This window comes from Triturus cristatus, chromosome 7, assembly GCF_964204655.1.
Source record: "Triturus cristatus chromosome 7, aTriCri1.1, whole genome shotgun sequence".
NCBI classification, from domain to species: Eukaryota; Metazoa; Chordata; class Amphibia; order Caudata; family Salamandridae; genus Triturus; species Triturus cristatus.
In genome coordinates, this window is record NC_140590.1 from 458,923,299 (window position 1) to 458,940,961 (window position 17,663).

Genomic DNA, 17,663 nt, shown 5'->3' on the forward strand with positions numbered 1-17,663 from the left:
GTTACAGTGCCTGTAACCATAGGTCCGGTTGTGCCTATTTTTGATAAGCAAAGAATGGGTGAAAATGGTTTGACAGTTCCCTATGTAGGAAATGGTTTTGTGGGTCCTTTGGAGGAATCAAGAATAAGGACAGGAGAAAATAATATGAGACAGTCAAGACATGACACATGTAGTGGAGGATAAGATGTACAGCCTAATTCAGATTGAATACTGGTTGTTTAGGAGGAACGATTTTGGAACCACAGAGGATGGCAGAACAAGTGGGTGCAGTGAAAAAGTCTACTGAAATAACAGCTGAAGATTTGAATGATTGGTTGAAAGTTCTTCAAAAGAAAGATAAAGATTCACAGGCAATTGATGTAGCCAGGTTGCGCATAGAATTGGAGGAGCTTATTGCAGGAACAATTCCTACAGATATACTGAAAAACCATCATGATGGAGAGTTGTTATTTATGTGCAAGAGTATCACCTGGAGGGCTAAAAGTACACATGACAGGTTAAGAGCTATAGCGAGTGAACAAGGGGTTGACATGGATAAGGTGAAAGCTTTGCAGAAGTCTTACAGGATGGATTTCACCGACAAAGACATTGAGAATCTAAATGGTACTGGTAGAACAGGGCAGATTAAGGAAATGATTGCCTTATTGCGAAAATGGGGTGATGGGGAAAAATGGAAGGATAGATGGTACAAGAAAAGGGAAGATTCAGTGGACAGGACTTACTCAGCTTTCCCTATGAGAGAAAAAGAGAAAACAGTGGATGCTTATCCTATGAGAGAGATTCCTGGAGGAGGATATGTACATGTCCCATGGACTAGACAGGATATTTTGTCATTTACAAATGATTTCCCTCGACTGAGAGAAAAGCCCGTCGAGTGGTATAGGCAGGTAGACAGGTTTGTGAAATTGTCAAAAGTGCTGTGGATTGACCTGAATAGTCTGTTTGATATAATTGTTCCAGCAGACTTGTGGGCAGAGTGTAAAATAGTTGTAGATTGGCCTGCTAAGGAGTATCCAAGAGATCCGAAAACAGGAGCACCAGATCCAGAGGTTATGAAGAAATATGATCAGGTAATTGTGTTCCTGAAAAATAAGGTACCACCGAAAGAGACAGACTGGGTTAAGATAGATCGAACACATCAGGAAGCGAAAGAATCAGTTCATGCTTTTTACGAAAGGCTGATACTGGCTTTCAAACAGTTTAGTGGAGATGAACACCTGGGTGACAAGGATTTGAGTCATTTTGTATACAGATTTGTATATGGCCTGAGACCTGAAATCAGTGAAAGAATTCGTGAGCACACAGTTGATTGGCAGAGTAAAAAGATTGATGAAATCTTGAGACATGCAAAGTACTTCAGTGATGAGATTGAGGCAAAACAGAGAAAGCTGAAAGAGAAAGCAATGTGGGCACAGGTGAAAGTTGCAGAAAGACAAGAAGAACAGTTGGTGGAACAAGCAAATAATCCAGGAAATAGACCCAGATATGCAGGAAAAGGGAAGGGGAATCTAGAAGAAGCAAAGAAAAAGTTCCCTTGTCACAACTGTGGACAATTGGGGCATTGGAGATCCGAGTGTACCAATCCACCATTAGTGAGTAATGAAAATAAACCCTTAAATCAACAGGTGCAGAATGAGGGGTGTAATCATCAGCAGCAACAACAGAAGGTTGTCAGACAGCAGAGTCAAGAGCCAAAACCGCCCTTGCCGCAGAATAGAGGGTCCCAAAAGGATAACCAGGACTCAGGATTCTACAATGATGAGCAGGTAAACAAACCGAGACGTTCAAACCTGGTACAGCAGTACTGGTTAAAGAATGAGGGGAGTGAGTCTGAAGGGGACTATTGACGGTGCCGAAGAGAGGAGGAAGAGTGCATACTTGGTGCAACTCTAGAAATAGACCAGGCAGGACCATTTGTAGATGGGAAAATAAATGGGGAGAGTGTTACTTTTTTGGTAGACACAGGAGCGACGAGATCAACTGTCAGGTCAGCAGATATTAGAAATCTTCCTCTCTCGGACGAAGCAATCCAAGTAGTTGGTGTAGCCAATACACAGATTAAGACTCGTTTTACCGAACCAGTAAGGGTAAGAATAGGGAAATTCTCAGACATGCACAGGTTTGTAGTCTGTGACACTAGTCCAGTGAACTTGTTAGGTAGGGACCTATTGTGCAAGATGAATTGTACAATTTTTTGTACTCCGGATGGAATAGCTTTTGAGACACCAGATGAAGATGTTTTGTACAGGATGACTCTAGATAATAGAGAGAGTGAGATTGTTGGTACATATGCTGTGTTTAATCCAGATGATTTGCCTCAGGAGTTGAGACACACAGTAAAAACAGCGGTTTGGGATTTTACTGGAGAAGATGTGGGATTGATGAATAATATAGATCCAGTGAAGATTTCAGTGAAAGAGGGCATTGTTTATCCTAATATTCCTCAGTACAGATTGACTCCGGAAATAATTGAGGGAATTACCCCTATAATTGACAAGATGATTCAACAGGGTGTTTTGAGAGAGTTACTGAGTAGCCCGTGTAATTCACCGATAATGGGGCTAAAGAAATCTAACGGAAAGTTCAGGATTGTACAAAATTTGAGAAAAATTAACAAAATTGTGGTGGCATGTTGTCCCATTGTGCCAAATCCGTCAGTGATTTTGTATCAGATTCCTCATGATGCTGAGTGGTACACAGTGATTGATTTGTGTCATGCTTTCTTTTCAATTCCATTGCATCATGACAGCCAGCCGATTTTTGCATTTCAGTTTGGACAGCGTATTTTAGCATGGTGTCGTATCCCACAGGGGTATACAGAGAGTCCTTCGATATTCAATCAGTTATTGAAGAAGTCTTTGGAGAGTTTGATCATGCCTGAAAGCTCAGTACTAGTGCAGTACATCGATGACCTACTTGTGGCATCGAAGACACGTGAAGCTTGTGAAGTAGATACCATAGCTTTACTGAATCATCTGGCAGATGGAGGGTTAAAGGTATCTCCAGCCAAATTGCAATTTTGCAAGAAAGAGGTGCATTATCTTGGACACAATATTGGAAAAAGGTTTGAGAAAGGTGACCGATGACAGGATCAAGATTATCAGAGGAATGAGAGCCCCGATGACCCAGAGAGAAGTGAGGATGTTTCTGGGGATGGTGGGTTATTGTCGTCAGTGGATAAGTAATTTCTCCCTGATAGCAAAGCCACTGATTAAATTGACTAAAAGTGAGGTGAGAGACCCATTGGAATTGGATGGAGAACAGATGGCAGCATTTGAGGAGTTGAAGAGCAGAATGTGTGAAGCCCCTGCTTTGGGAATGCCAGACTATGAGAAAGAGTTTGAGTTGTACTGTAGTGAGAGAAATGGATGTGCACTTTCAGTGTTAATTCAGAAGCATGGACAACTGAGAAGGCCGATTGCATACTTCTCATCTACACTTGACCCCGTAGCTGTGGGTTTGCCAGGTTGTCTGAAAGCAGTAGCTGCTACATGCAGAAGCTTGGAACAGAGTGAGGGTATAATAATGGGATATCCTGTAAGGGTATTCATACCTCATGATGTGGCTATTCTTTTGACAAGAAGCAGGACTCAGTACATGTCACATAGTCGATTGACTAAATATGAGAAAATCATTCTGGGAGCATCAAATGTGACTCTTCAGAGATGTGTGAATGTGAATCCAGCAACGTTGTTACCAGATGCTGAGAATGTGAATGTGGGAGATGATGTTGATCATGATTGTTTGGATGTGCTTGACTACTGCACAAAACCTAGACCAGACATAAGAGATTTGCCGTTGCCTGAGAGTGATCATGTGCTGTTTGTGGATGGATCATGTCTAAGAACTGATGATGGTGTGCTGAGTGCAGCATATGCAGTGTGCAAGGTTTCAGAAGTTATGGAAGCTTCGCCTTTGAAAGGAGTAAGATCTGCTCCAGTGGCTGAATTGGTGGCATTGACGAAAGCTTGCAAGATTGGGAAAAATCTGAGAGTGACTGTGATGACTGATAGTCAGTACGGATTTGGAGTCGTTCATGATTTTGGCCAGCTTTGGCTACAGAGAGGTTTCTTGACGTCGAGTGGGACTCCAATAAAGAATGCTGAAGTGATTGGAAAATTGCTTGAGGCGATACAGCTGCCTAAAGAGCTAGCAGTTGTAAAATGTGCTGCTCATGGACAAGGAGATGATTTTGTTACTCTTGGTAATCGTTTTGCCAATGACATAGCACAGTATTGTGCGAAGAACAATCATTCGATTAATAGGGCACGAGAAAGGGAGATGTCGTTTTGTTCTGTGATGTTTACTAATGTCCTAGAAACGTGGGATGAAGTGAAACAGTTGCAGGATGAGGCAGGAGATGAGGAAATGAGAGGTTGGATTAAGGCAGGTTGTGCCCCAAGGGAAACAGATCATGTTTGGATCTATAGAGATGGTAGACCAGTCATGCCTAATTCCATGCTGTCGACAATGGCAAGAATGTATCATGGCCAGGGACATCTGGGGAGGGATGCAATGATTAGGTCTTTTAAACAGACCTGGTACAATGCAAAGTTCAGGTTAATTGCAGAGAGCATCTGTCAGAGATGTTTGATTTGTCAGCAGTTCAATACTGGGAAAAAGACAGTGGTGAGTCTGGGAACAATAGGCAGAGAAGGAGGTCCTTTTACCAGAATGCAAATAGATTTCATTGAAATGCCCCAAGTGAATAGATTGAGGTATGTTCTAGTGGTAGTCTGTTTGTTCTCGAGATGGGTGGAGGCCTATCCGACTAGGAGGAATGATGGAATAACAGTTGCAAAGTTACTGTTAAGAGAGTTGATTCCTAGGTACGGGTTCCCAGTGACAATTGAGTCTGACAGAGGTGGACACTTCTACAATGAGCTCATGGGTTTAATTTGTGAAGCATTGAGCATACAGCAGAAGCTACATTGTGCATACAGACCAGAAGCTAATGGCGTCGTTGAACAGATGAATGGCAAAATAAAAAAACGAATTGGTAAGATGTGTTTAGCCACTGGAATGAAATGGCCTGATGTCTTGCCTCTAGTGCTGATGACTATTAGGTCTACTCCAGATAGAACCACAGGGTTGAGTCCGCACGAAATATTAATGGGACGTGCGATGAGACATGCATTTGTGCCTGTCAACAAGTTGATGATAATAACTGATGACATGATTTTGGATTACTGTAAAGGCCTGGCTGACGCAGTTCATTCTGTGTTTCACCAGGTTGGAGAAGACGCTACCACACTTGAGAAGAAGCAAGCTCATGATCTGAGTCCAGGAGACTGGGTGAGGATTAAAGTACACAGAAGAAGAAATTGCTTGGTTCCAAGGTGGGGAAGGCCAAGACAAGTTATTCTGTCTACGACAACTGCAGTAAAGTGTGCTGGTGTGAAAAACTGGGTGCATGCGAGTCATACTCTGAGAGTTCCAAACCCAAAGGATGGGACTGGTAAAGAGTATTTTGAAGAGTCAGATTCGAGTGATGATGCGGAAACTGAACCAGTGAGAAGGAGAAAGAATCCTGAGAGGGCTGAAGTTGAAAGAGAGTCAGATGATTCTTTTTTCTTTCCAAGAGAGGCTTCAAGGGAAACATTGAGAGTCTCAGAGGAGAGATCGGATTCTGTAAGAGTGCCTGAAGTTCCAACAAGCAGTAGAGAAGAAAGAAGAGAAAAGAGCAATTCCACAGAGACTACTCCTGAATCAGATGAAGAGGTTGAAAATCCACTTGAGATTATACCTGAAGAAGCAGGGTCAGAAGAAGATAGAGAGGGACAGATTGCGGAAGACCCCCGAGGAGGTGTAGGGAACATTCCTGATAAGCTAGGTGAAGGGACAAGTAGACAGCAAGAAGATTGCGTGTCGGAGACCCGAGGAGGGACAGAGATAGGGAAATCTCAATCAGTGGTGGAAAGGACTGTGGAGCAAAAGAAAACTGCTGAAGAACAAGAGGCAAATGAGACAGAATCAGATGAGAGTGAGAATGAGAAATCAGAGGGTCGAGTTCTGAGAAAGAGAACTTGGATTGGAGAAAGAAATAATAAAGAGGTGAGACCGAAGAGGGTTGTAAGAGGAGATCTTTGGCCTAACAGGATAAAGAGGCTAAGGTACAGACTGACACGAGCAAATTCATCAAAAGCTGAACAGGTGAACGAGGTGTCGAGTCAGAATCAAGCAAAAGGTGAAAAACAAAAGGTTTCAAAAGAACCGGAGGAGATCAAGAGAATCAGAAAACCTAACCAGAAGAATAGGTCACCGGAATGGACGTACGTGGCACTGTCTGAAGGTGAAGAGGCAGAAAGTCAAGGAAATCCAGAGGGGACCGTACGAGAAGTGGTTGAGGAGAAAACTGTTGGAATCCTGAAAGTTATCTTGACTGACATTGGAGAAGAGTCGGATGCTCAGGATGTTGTTGAAGATCTGATACAGTTTGATGTTGCAGAAGAAGAAGTGAAAAGTGATGAAAATCCAAATTGAGTGAACTAAAGGAGTCACTTGGAGAAAAGTGAAAAGTAGAAAATTTAAAATTAGCTGCTTGAAATAATCTAGAGTTCTAAATTTCAGTGGTGGAGTAGAAGAGTCTAAGTCAAAAGACACTGCCAAAGTAGTAGAATGGCTAACACAGAAAATAATCAAAGTAGATGTGCCTTCTTGAAAAGATGGTGTAGAATGTGCTGCTGCTGTACTGGATTATTAATGCTATTATGGGGTGTACTAGCTTTACTAGTCACTTTTAGAGTTACAATAGGTACTTTTGGAATACATACTGAGAATATAACCAATGTAGAGAAGAATTCACAGAAAGTAGTTGCAACTAGAATTAGTAACATTTACATACATAAAGATAGGTCAATTAATGATTTTTCTAGCAATGTTTTTTCAAAATTGTTGTACGAATACGTAAAGACTATGGAAGTAAGGGATTGCTACGTCTGTATGCAATTACCTGCATCCGTTTCAGAAGGTGTTACTTATCACCATTTACCAGCTATGTATGGAATTTCATGTAGTGTACTAAGTAGTGTTTTTTATTTGTTAGGGAAAATAGATTATGAGATGTCTAACAAAGATAATATTTTTGGGCACTTGCCAATGAACAAAGAGCTGAATCCAGCTAAAGAAGCTAACATTTTTGGTGAGATTTTTATAGAGAAAGAAGAATTAACATTAGATTACATTTTTAGAAACAATTTAACTTGCAGTTTGAAAGAAGAAGAGAAGGCTTTCCTAGACATGGTAGAGGAAAGGAGAATGAGCATGCATGAAAAGGCAGGGAAATTTAAAGTGAGTGAGACAATTTGGGATATTGAGATGGGAAAGGAATTGAGGAATGGAGCTAGTCCAACTTTAGCTTTAGATGCACCACAGAAGGGTAAATTATGCATTACCAGAAAGAAATCCCAATATGATAATTATTTTGTTGGGACTAGTGAGTGTCATGATACATACTTCATTGCGACAGGATGGGGTTTTAAAGGTGGAGAAGATCCAGTTTTCCCAGGAGTGTATTATGTTTGTGGGAACAAGGCTTATTACAAGTTGCCTGACCATTGGTATGGCACGTGTTATGTGGGCCTGGTCTTTCCAAAGATTTTCCATATAGATAGAATAGAAGATGTAGAACACATTAATTTACTAACACGTTTTAAGAGAGAAACTTGGTCAGAAATCGTAGGTGATACTTTTAGGGCTTTAATTCCAGCAGTGGGAATTTATTTAAATGCATATGGGATTCGGAAACTGTCAACAGTGGTGGATCGCTTATCGACAAGTACCGCTGGAGGGTTTCTTTTGGTAAATACGGAGATGATTGCCGTACGTGCCATGTCTATGCAAAATCGACTTGCCCTTGATATTCTATTGGCCAAGGAAGGTGGAGTTTGTGGAATGCTGAAAGTTCAACATTGGTGCACTTACATTCCTGACGAAAGCAAAGATCTAAAGGTCTATATCAAAAATATTACTGATTTGCATGAGGAATTAGTACCACTGGAAGCTGAAAGTATCTGGACTAAAATAGCTAATAAGATAGTTGCTGTTAAGAGTTTTATTGCTAAGATAGGTAGTACCATCATTGGTAAAGTACTGTTTCCTTTGACATGTGTGATTGTTGCTTTATTGATACTAAGATTGGGGTGTTTGTGTTGTAAAAACAGGTGAGGGAAAAAGAGAATAATTAGAGGAAATACTGAAAAGAAACAAAAGAGGTCAAAGAGAGATCCACGAGAAATAGAATTAGAAGAATTGAGGGAGAGTGTTTACTTGGAGTCAAAGGGGGATGATGTGAGAGAGTCTGGTGTTTAATGTTGTGTCATAAAAGACATTTTCAATTTCTCCTAAAATTGGGACTACATTTTTTTTTTGGGGTTGGTTTTTGTGGTGATAATATATCACCAAAGGGGGGATTGCTGGAGCAGAGTTTTCTGTTGGAAATGTATTGAGTTTTAAGCTCCAGTTTTGTTTATATGTTATGATTAAAATTACTAATTTATAATTACTAATTATTAGTTTTGTTAAAAGTCTAGTTTAACCAACATTACGAATGAGAGAAACTACACGTGGGAATGCATATATGTTGCTTAATAATAATGTGCAGTCTAATTAAATAAGTGTCGCAAAAGTGCTATTTGTTTCGAGTTTACGCTTTTAAAATAACGTGTGCTAATGCTTCTTTGTGTTGCAGACGGCTAGGTAATTACATACACATAAGGGTATTAGTGGGGATTAACACTGTATAATCATTATGATGTGGTAACGTTGTTTTGTGTTTCTTTTAATTAAGATGGTCCGTTTTGGCCTAAACAAAGATGGCTGCTATTTACAGCCTGCGCTCGAGTGATTGAGATGTGACGAGAGGCCTTGCTGAACATGGTTGAAAGTCACCTGACCACAGCCTCTGCCTGAATTAAAAGTTTCCGTGAGGACAGCAGCTCTGGGCATGCTTCCAATTGTCCTTGGAAAAGAATAAAGCCACAATGGACAAAGATAAACCTGCGGTGGCTCTGCTATGGTACCAAGGAAGAGCATTCATAAATGTATCACTTGCAAACTCGAGTTTCCTTCTTCCGTGTTTTTATTTTTGTGATTTTTCCTGAGCGGAGGTTTTCTAAATGTTACCAAAGTGACATCCTTTCCTGCTCGCTCTGCTCAGCGGCTCAACGGACATTCAGAATTTGTTTGTAACTTTTATTTCGCTAGTTTTGTTATAAATATACTAGACTAGAGAGGGTCTGGTTCATTGCATTCGGGATTTTTGAGGCCACTTCTTCCTGAACCTATGCTGAGGACGGCAGCTCGAGAGACTTTACTGAGAGACCTGTCCTGACCCGTTTAGCTAGAATAGGTAACTATGAGAATAATGATTTTGCTATTGATTGACTTTCATTTGAACTAATTTAGATAAACAACAATTTGTTTGAATTCCAGTGTCGGGTGGTTATTACTTTGTCATTTATTGAGTTTCTAATGTTGTTTCCTATGTTTAAAAATCATGACTCAGGACAATAACTTTATGGTCGCATTGACCTCGTTTTAGATGCAGATTGGTTTAGGTTTCTCTCCTATATTTAGTGTGGATAGAGTAATAGTGTGAATTTTAGTGTGATGGGCCCTAGCGTATGATGAGTGTATGTGCGTGTGACTGTAGGTTTACTCTGTCCGCGGAAGTAGGGAGAATTTATATGCGCCGATCTGCAGCAGTTTCACCCCTATCCATAGGTTTAACTTGCTAGAGATTGTCCTGCTTGACTGAACTCAAGCTGTGCATAGGTTGTGGGTGCCGCGTCTGACGTGTACGGTTAAGGTATTCCTGCATTACCTTCTCTGCTGGCCATGACATTTGGCATCCCCAGGGCCGCTGGGAAGACGCCCATCTCTTCTGCTGTCCTTTGAGACCTGGGCATTTGTACGTGATTGTCTTGCAAATTCAGCTTATTCAACCTCCATTGAATGTTGATAACTTCTGAAGTGCCGAGGACTAGATTACTGAACCATTACTGGTTCAACAACCCGGTCTAAGACCGGAAACGATTGATACCCGAGCTCTGTTCCAAGAATGTTTGAATACCATTTTTATTGCCAAATTTAGACTGACTCATGAAAAGCATCACCAAACTTTCAAGGACAGTCAGAAGCTCCCCAACCAATCCTGGGTAGATTTTGTGAACAACTCCAGTAAGGCACTGAATTACTGGGTGTAGGGCAACAAGGTTAGTGATTTCAATGGGTTATACCATTTAATCATGGGAGAGTGCATGCTCAGTATGTTTTCCAGAGTTGCACCAGCACCTAGTGGACAGTAAGTTAACTGACCCCAGGAAGCTTTCTGGTGAGGCAGGCCTCTGGGCTAGCACATGAGTATCCAAGAAGGTACCTGGATCAGGTTCCTCCAGCAGTGTGAGGGGGGAGGTCAAGGAAGACATTGCCTGTTCACAGAGTAAGGGAGGAGGAAAGGGTATTCATGCCCCTTATGAGAAACAGGGAGGAGGCTCTAGAGGGCGGTGGCCCAGGGCAACCCATTTTCAACCCTGCTGCTTTGAGTTCTCCTAGTTAGGACACAAGCAGGGGGACTCTGTCTGTCCAAAGAAACCAGCCATGAGTTGGACCTCTACAAGGGTAGCCAATATGGCCTTAGGGGTAAGTAGTCCCTAGGGGCAGGTCATAGACCGTGACGTGATCTCCCTTATTTGGTAGATATGCTCAGAGGGTGAGCTCGTGATCCCTGAGGGTGAAACCCATCACTTCCATCAGGTGAAAGGGAACGGGTTCCCAGTCACTGCTCTGAGCCACACCTGTCTAGCCAGACCATGGTTGTTGAAAGGCTAGTTAGCCCAGAGTGGTACACCAGTCAAGTGTGTACGGTAGCTGGGGCCCATGAGCAGGACTTCTTCTGCCCTATGACCCGGTCATCCCAGGAATGGGATGAGGAGGTGACCCAGGAGATGCCCATAGACTGCATTCTGGGGAATGAGTTGCCCTGATGTCAGGAGGCCTGAGAGGGGTGACCTCCAAGGGTGCTCTGACAGTTCAGGTTTCTGGGGGTACCAATCCCAGAATGAGGGTAAAAGATTCCAGATGGAGTGTCAGGGTGAGGGGGGACTCATCCCGGTTGCATTCTGGGGAATGAGTTGCCCTGATGTCAGGAGACATGAGAGGGGTGACCTCCAAGGGTGCTCTGACAGTTCAGGTTTCTGGGGGTACCAATCCCAGAATGAGGGTACAACATCCCAGATGGAGTGTCAGGGTGAGGGGGGACTCATCTCGGTACCCTGTCCAGTCTCAGAGTACAGACCCTGGGTTGGTTGGTCAGTGTCAGGATACCACCCCTGAACTGGTGAGAGGTAGGAAGGAAGTAGGGTGCAAAATCCCAGGGGCTTCTGCCCCCCACTCTGGGACACCTCAGAGGTCAGAGAAACATCAGGAGCCCATAGGGAACTCCTTACCAGCCGAAAGTCTGGAAGAGAGGCCTATCCAATCACGCCGCTTAGAGCCTCTACCTAGGACAGGGTGGCCTGGGCATGTCTCCTGACACCAACAGCTGTCAGTGGCCTCTGTTGGTTACTGTCATTATGGACAGAGTTTTCCTTGGGCTGAGAACAGCAGTCTAATCCAAGCTGTGGATCACGTTTTTGGCCATAGTGGTACTGTCTGCCTACTGGGATGCGTCTGTGAGAAAAATAATGTTAGGTGCTCCACATATGGAGTGCACAGATGTGAAGAATTCCCCATGGGTCAGTTCAGTGGCCCAGGAGAGTACTGACAGAGGGATCCAATAGAGTTCAGAGAGGCGTAGAACTGTCAAGTGCTGCTGCAGTAAAGGACCAATGTCCACCATCTCTCTACTATTCAGGGAAGTCCATCAAGGTATTGATTAGTCTCCACTGGCTTTAGGCTGATGGAGGTTGTGTTGGAAATGTCCCTGTCTGCAAGGGCACCCCCAAACATTTTGCCTACCTTCTTCTCTTTTTGTGACCTTTTTTTTGTTGGCCTTAGGAATCTGAGCACTTTATCATTGTTAACTAGTACTATACTGTATGTGCCCTCTCTTCTAAACATGTTAACATTGGCTCATACCCCATTGGCATATTTAATTTACTTATAAGTCCCTAGTAAAGTGCACTACCTGTACCCAGGACCTGTAAATTAAATGCTACTAGTGGGCCTGCAGCCCTGATTTTGCCATCTATTTAACAACATCTCAGGCTTGCCATTGCAGAGCCTGTTTGTACTGTTTAAACTGCCATTTTGATCTGGCAAGATAAACCTTTTGCCAGGCCCAAACCTTCCATTTTAATGCATCTAATTCACCCCTGGGGTAGGCTCTAGACAGCCCAGAGGGCAGGGTGAAATATATTTAAAAAGTAGTACATGTACTTTTAAGTTTTATATGTCCTAGTAAAGAAAAACTCTTAAATTCATTTTCACTACTGCCATGCCTATCTCTCTAATAGGATAGCATTGGGATTACCTCATTACATTTTAGAAGTGTAATTTCCAATTGGGAAGAGATAGAAACTCTGAAGTTTGGTGTCTCTGGAATCCCAATTTAAAATCCTAATTTATTGTGAAATCAGATTTTAAATTACAATTCTGAAAATGCCACTTTTAGCAAGTTGGCATTTTCTTGCTTTAGCCATTTGGTGACTGTTGCCTGTCTCTGGTCAGTCTGGGGGAATATCGCAGGTTACATCACATGCTATGACATCACGTTCTATTACAGCGCGGTCGTTTCAATGACCGCGTTGTTAAAACGCCATACCTCTACGTCGCAAGTCATTAGATTGACTTGCTGTAGGGGGCGTGCTGGACTTAGGAATAGTATAATTTACTATACCAACTCCAGCCTGCACAACAGTAGGGAAGGTGTTGGAATAGTAAATGATACTATTCCTTAGGTTAGAGCGCACCCTACAGCAAGTCGATGTAGTAACTTGCGATGTAAAGGCATCGCGTTCTAACAACGCGGTCATTGTAACGACCGCGTTGTAATAGGAACGCGATGTAATGGTAACATTGTAAAAGCTGTTTCCCATCTGGGGTGGGTGTGTATTCCTCCTAGACAGCCACACACAATGGAAGCTTAAGTGTGGCTTGATGGACCACCCTGGGAGGATGAGAGGGAGGAGCCAGACCCAGCTCATTTACACCTGAATAGGCAGCATCCTGTCCCCACACAAAAGACTGCACACCCCTCTGTAGTGAGTCTGGAGCTAGGACATGAAGAGAAGACCTCTATGCACTTCAAAGATAGACCGGTCTTTGAAGTTTCCCCCACTTCAAAGACACAACTGGGTATAAGTACTGGACCTTTAACACCATACCTTAGTACACTTCTGGACCTGTGACCACTCTGCCAGGAAGAACTGCTGTCCTTCTAAAGGACTGTCACTCTGCTGGACCGCTATTTGCTGGACTCCTGCCTGGCTGTGTTGCCCTACTGCATGCTGCTTTCTCTGCTTGGGTGAGACAGACTGGGCCTGCTTCACTTGACCCAGAGTGACTCCAAGGGCTAGCTAGCTAGCCTCCTGATCGAATGTCTCAGGGACATAAAAGATTTCCAACCATTCTACTTCTGCACCTGGACTCTACAATCTGTGAGTCTGAAGAACAAAGGAGGAAGGTGCACCAGTCAAAAAGTCCAAATCAAATGGGTATCTTGAGATATTCTCTTTATTTTCTTATAGAAACTCAGCCAACGCGTTTCGTTCCACACAGGAACTTCTTCAAGGCTGCAAACAATTGACATGACAACATAGAAAAACATTTATAAAATATGAACAATAAATATATATGACTGAAACATAACGACGTATTCCACAGACAAGAAAACATATATTAGGAACATTTTCATTATAAGAATGTCACAACCCCAAAGGTCAGAGAAAACATAAAAAACATAAAAACCAGTCTGAAAGAATAAACATATATATAAAATCCAAGACAATATACAAATGACACATCAATCACCAGGCTATAGATTGCAATAATGCAGTACGCACTAATTTATATGTATTCAGATCCACATCTAGTCTCAAGAGATCTGACTAGTGGAAAAACTACAAATAATCGGACCTAAGGCAAGATAAATCCGTTGTACCATCCACTAGTACAAAAGATACATTGATGTCCATAAGCACATTTATGAGTTAACAATCAAAACAAACAAGAGAAGTAAAATATAAATTCCAAAAAACAAACGTTAAAATCCCAAAAGAAATTAATTTCAACACTCACCAATTCAAAACTTTATGGCAAAAAAGTTGCACCATGCCATGTGTCCGAGTCCCACATGCATGGAAGTTTTCGAAGTAAGAAATCTAATGAGGAAATATATATAAATGTAATAAAAATATATAAATATTTTAAGACCTATAATATTGGTATTATAATTGATAAAACGCAAAGGTGCAGGTCCTACTGTGGAATGGATACTCGAAACTGATAGGTGTCATTAGACGAACCAAATATGGATTCACAAAACGGTATAATAAAGCCCTCATTCAGACTAAATGTGACTGACACTACATTATCCACCACACCAAACAGAATGCAGGAGGGCGTGGTAATATCAAAGAGGTATAAGAGACAGCAAAATAATATTGATAAAAGTCAAGTTGAAAACATCAGTCTTATGGGATCAAGAACTTAATAAAGAGACTGCAAATGAATAAGGGAAGAGAGACTTACCCCCAAAATTATATAAAATGATGTGTGTCTTAGAGCAAGGTAGTCTTGGGTGGCCGGGGCTACAAGAACGTATTTGACTTGTGCTCCACAATTAAGGCCAAACGTAAGTGGGTTCCAGAAATCTGGAAACAAATAAGAATGTATAATGACCATCTGTATGCTAATACGGCGACACATCTAAGGAACACCTAAAAGTAACACAAAGCAATAATAATAATGCACATTTCAAAGAAGTAGGAGTAGGCTATGGCGACAATTGTATAACCTGCACATGAAACATATTCAAAGTGACCAAATTGTGAGTCAAAAAGTAAATTAAACCCTTGATATATTAAAAAATATTAAAAAATATATTTTGAAAGGTCCCCGATATGCTGGTGAATATACACCAATATATGGAGCACACCTATAAGTCTTAGGGTGCGTAAGTAAATCGAAAGACCATATACACTTAACACGAACATGTATAAAGTACCGTAAAAAAGCAATGTCCTTAGGATATTGTGCCCCCATGGATCAAATGTGAATAGGGTTGAAAAAAACATTTGCTAGTAGGGTCACTAGTTATTCCACATATTAGAAAATTTATCCAACCGTCACAGTGACCTGATTTAACCAGAATCACGTTGAGAGGTAATCCTTCACTGCCGTCAAAGATGCAAAGGGCAAGCATACGATTAGGAAAAACCACATGTAGTAGCACAGTAATTAAGTGGATAGTCACAATGTATCAAAAACCGAACATATATCTATCAGGGATCACAGCATCTCATTTAGGCAAACAGGTGCGACCGCATTCCCTCGTAAGGTTGGGAAATTTAATAAATAGACTCTCAAAGCAAGCACAGCGGATAATTAAGTTAAAAAAGTTGGACCAATAAAACATGTAAAAGTAAAGTTCATACTTGGGAAGTCCCACGGTCCCAGACGATCCAAGGCAATGCAAAATGTAAAGCGACTAATCTGCCGGGATCGCGCTCATAGCATTATCGGGTTTGAGGACGCCGCGCATAACGTGGTATGCGATCACGTGATCCTCGGTATCATAAACGGCGAAAGAGACTGAGGAAAGAGAAAAGCAGTCGCCATGATGGAGAGGTATACAACACCCTCATGGTATTAATATCACTAGTTGGAGCGGGGCAATAGAATGTAAAATTGCGTAAAATAACGCATCAGTAACAACATAATCATACTTTGACCTCCATTTCAAATAACAACGAGAGGTATGTATAAAAGATTTTTTGTATATACAATAAGCCCAACCACATATTGAAGAACGCTGATATTCTCGTGAAAAAAGGGGGCAAGCGATCCTCAGTGTCATAGATAAATGCATAAAAAGGAGAGGCATAGAAAGGGTTTGAAAAGGAAGACCCAAAACTATAAACTCCAAGATCGAAAGAGATTTGAGACCATCATTAAGAAGTTATGTCAAGATGCAGAGGAGCGTTAAGGTATAGAAATTGCAGGACCACCCTGCTAAAACATATACCAAGGAAATAACGGATCTATGTATATTAGAAATTGTAATTACACCTCAATTAACGAAGCAATATATATATATGGCAAATAAACCCTAAGAAGTGGCCTAATAGTAAAAGCATGTAACCCAGTATATATGGGGGCAAGAGAAACGCACACTATTTGCAGGAGGGCCCCACAAAATATTAGAAAAGGATAAGTGGTATCAATATCAAGAAAGACATGAGCAATAATAGAGTTGGGACCTTAAATAAGGTCTGATCATTACGTAGTCTGACCCCGAATGTGTATGATGGTATATAGAAGAGGATAATTCAAAAAAGGTCTAGATGGAAATAACTAAATACCCAAACAGGTCAAGATGCAGTGGTTCAGATGGATATGTGATATATATTCTATTGATACAGGAATTGGCCAATCGATAGAGTCTGTTCTTAAAGAAAGAAATGCATCTCAGAATCAGAGTTGTGCCCTATCATGGTGGCCCGTAGACGACAAATCCACTTGGATTCTAACTTCCTGAGTTCCAGGTCCCGATTTGAACCTCTTTTACCTATGGGAACATGGCCAATACCATGGAACCAGAAACTGTTACTGCCAATGTGTTTGTTGTTATAATGATCAGTGATAGGGTATCTGGTATCCCTATTAATTATGGCTCTTCTATGTTCCTGTATGCGTATTTTTAAACATCTCGTGGTGCTTCCTACATATATGGTGTTGCATTCACATCCCAGGATGTATACCACATTGGTAGTATTGCAGTTGATGAAATGGCTCATATGAAAAGTACGAGGGCTATTGTAAGAAAAAGACTTGGTTTTATTTTTCCCATTTTTGCAAATATTGCAAGAACCACACGTAAAAAAGCCTTTTGGTTTCTTGGATAGCCAATTATCATTACCTTGCGGAGTGACAACGTAACTGGGGCACAGTTGTTTTATTAACGATGTGCCCCTCCTGTATGTGATGGCAGGTCTGTTAGTAATACAATCCTTTAGTCCTGAAATCGAGGAGAGGAGATGCCAATTTTTACGTAGGGCATTGAAAATGCCACTACTATAGGTTGTATATTGTGTGATAAATCTCATTTTCTTTTTATTTTCATAGTTCCCTTCTTCAATTGGTTTGTCAACTAATGTGGAATTCCTATTTATACAAATAATTCGCTCCTCTGCCTTGTCCAATATTTTGTGATTGTATCCTCTATTTTCAAACCTTCTCCTAGTTGCCTTAATATTGGTTCGAAAAGTCTTCTCTGTGCTGCAATTTCTTCTGATGCGAGTCATTTCGCCAAATGGAATATTGTTAATGACTGAGCTGGCATGGGCACTAGAAGCATGCAAAACAGAATTACAAGCTGTCTCCTTTCTGTATAGTTGACTCTGTATTTCTCCTTCCTCAATAAAAAAGTTTATATCCAAAAAATTGATATTGTCCTTATGGTAGGACATCGTTAATCTGACGTTAAAAACGTTGTCATTCAG

At 41.4% G+C, this 17,663-nt stretch overlaps 1 long non-coding RNA gene across 2 annotated transcripts in view; it reads right to left on the bottom strand.

Moving 5' to 3' along the window:
- Window positions 1–15,699, bottom strand: part of LOC146809918 (uncharacterized) — a 269,958-nt gene extending 254,259 nt beyond the window's left edge. For both annotated transcript variants that reach the window (XR_014966512.1, XR_014966513.1), the window contains exons 1-3: window positions 15,597–15,699; window positions 14,692–14,813; window positions 14,239–14,321 (exon numbers count right to left, since the gene is read on the bottom strand). This is a non-coding gene — a long non-coding RNA (uncharacterized LOC146809918). The remainder of the gene's footprint in view (window positions 1–14,238; window positions 14,322–14,691; window positions 14,814–15,596) is intronic.
- Between the last annotated feature and the right edge of the window lie 1,964 nt (window positions 15,700–17,663).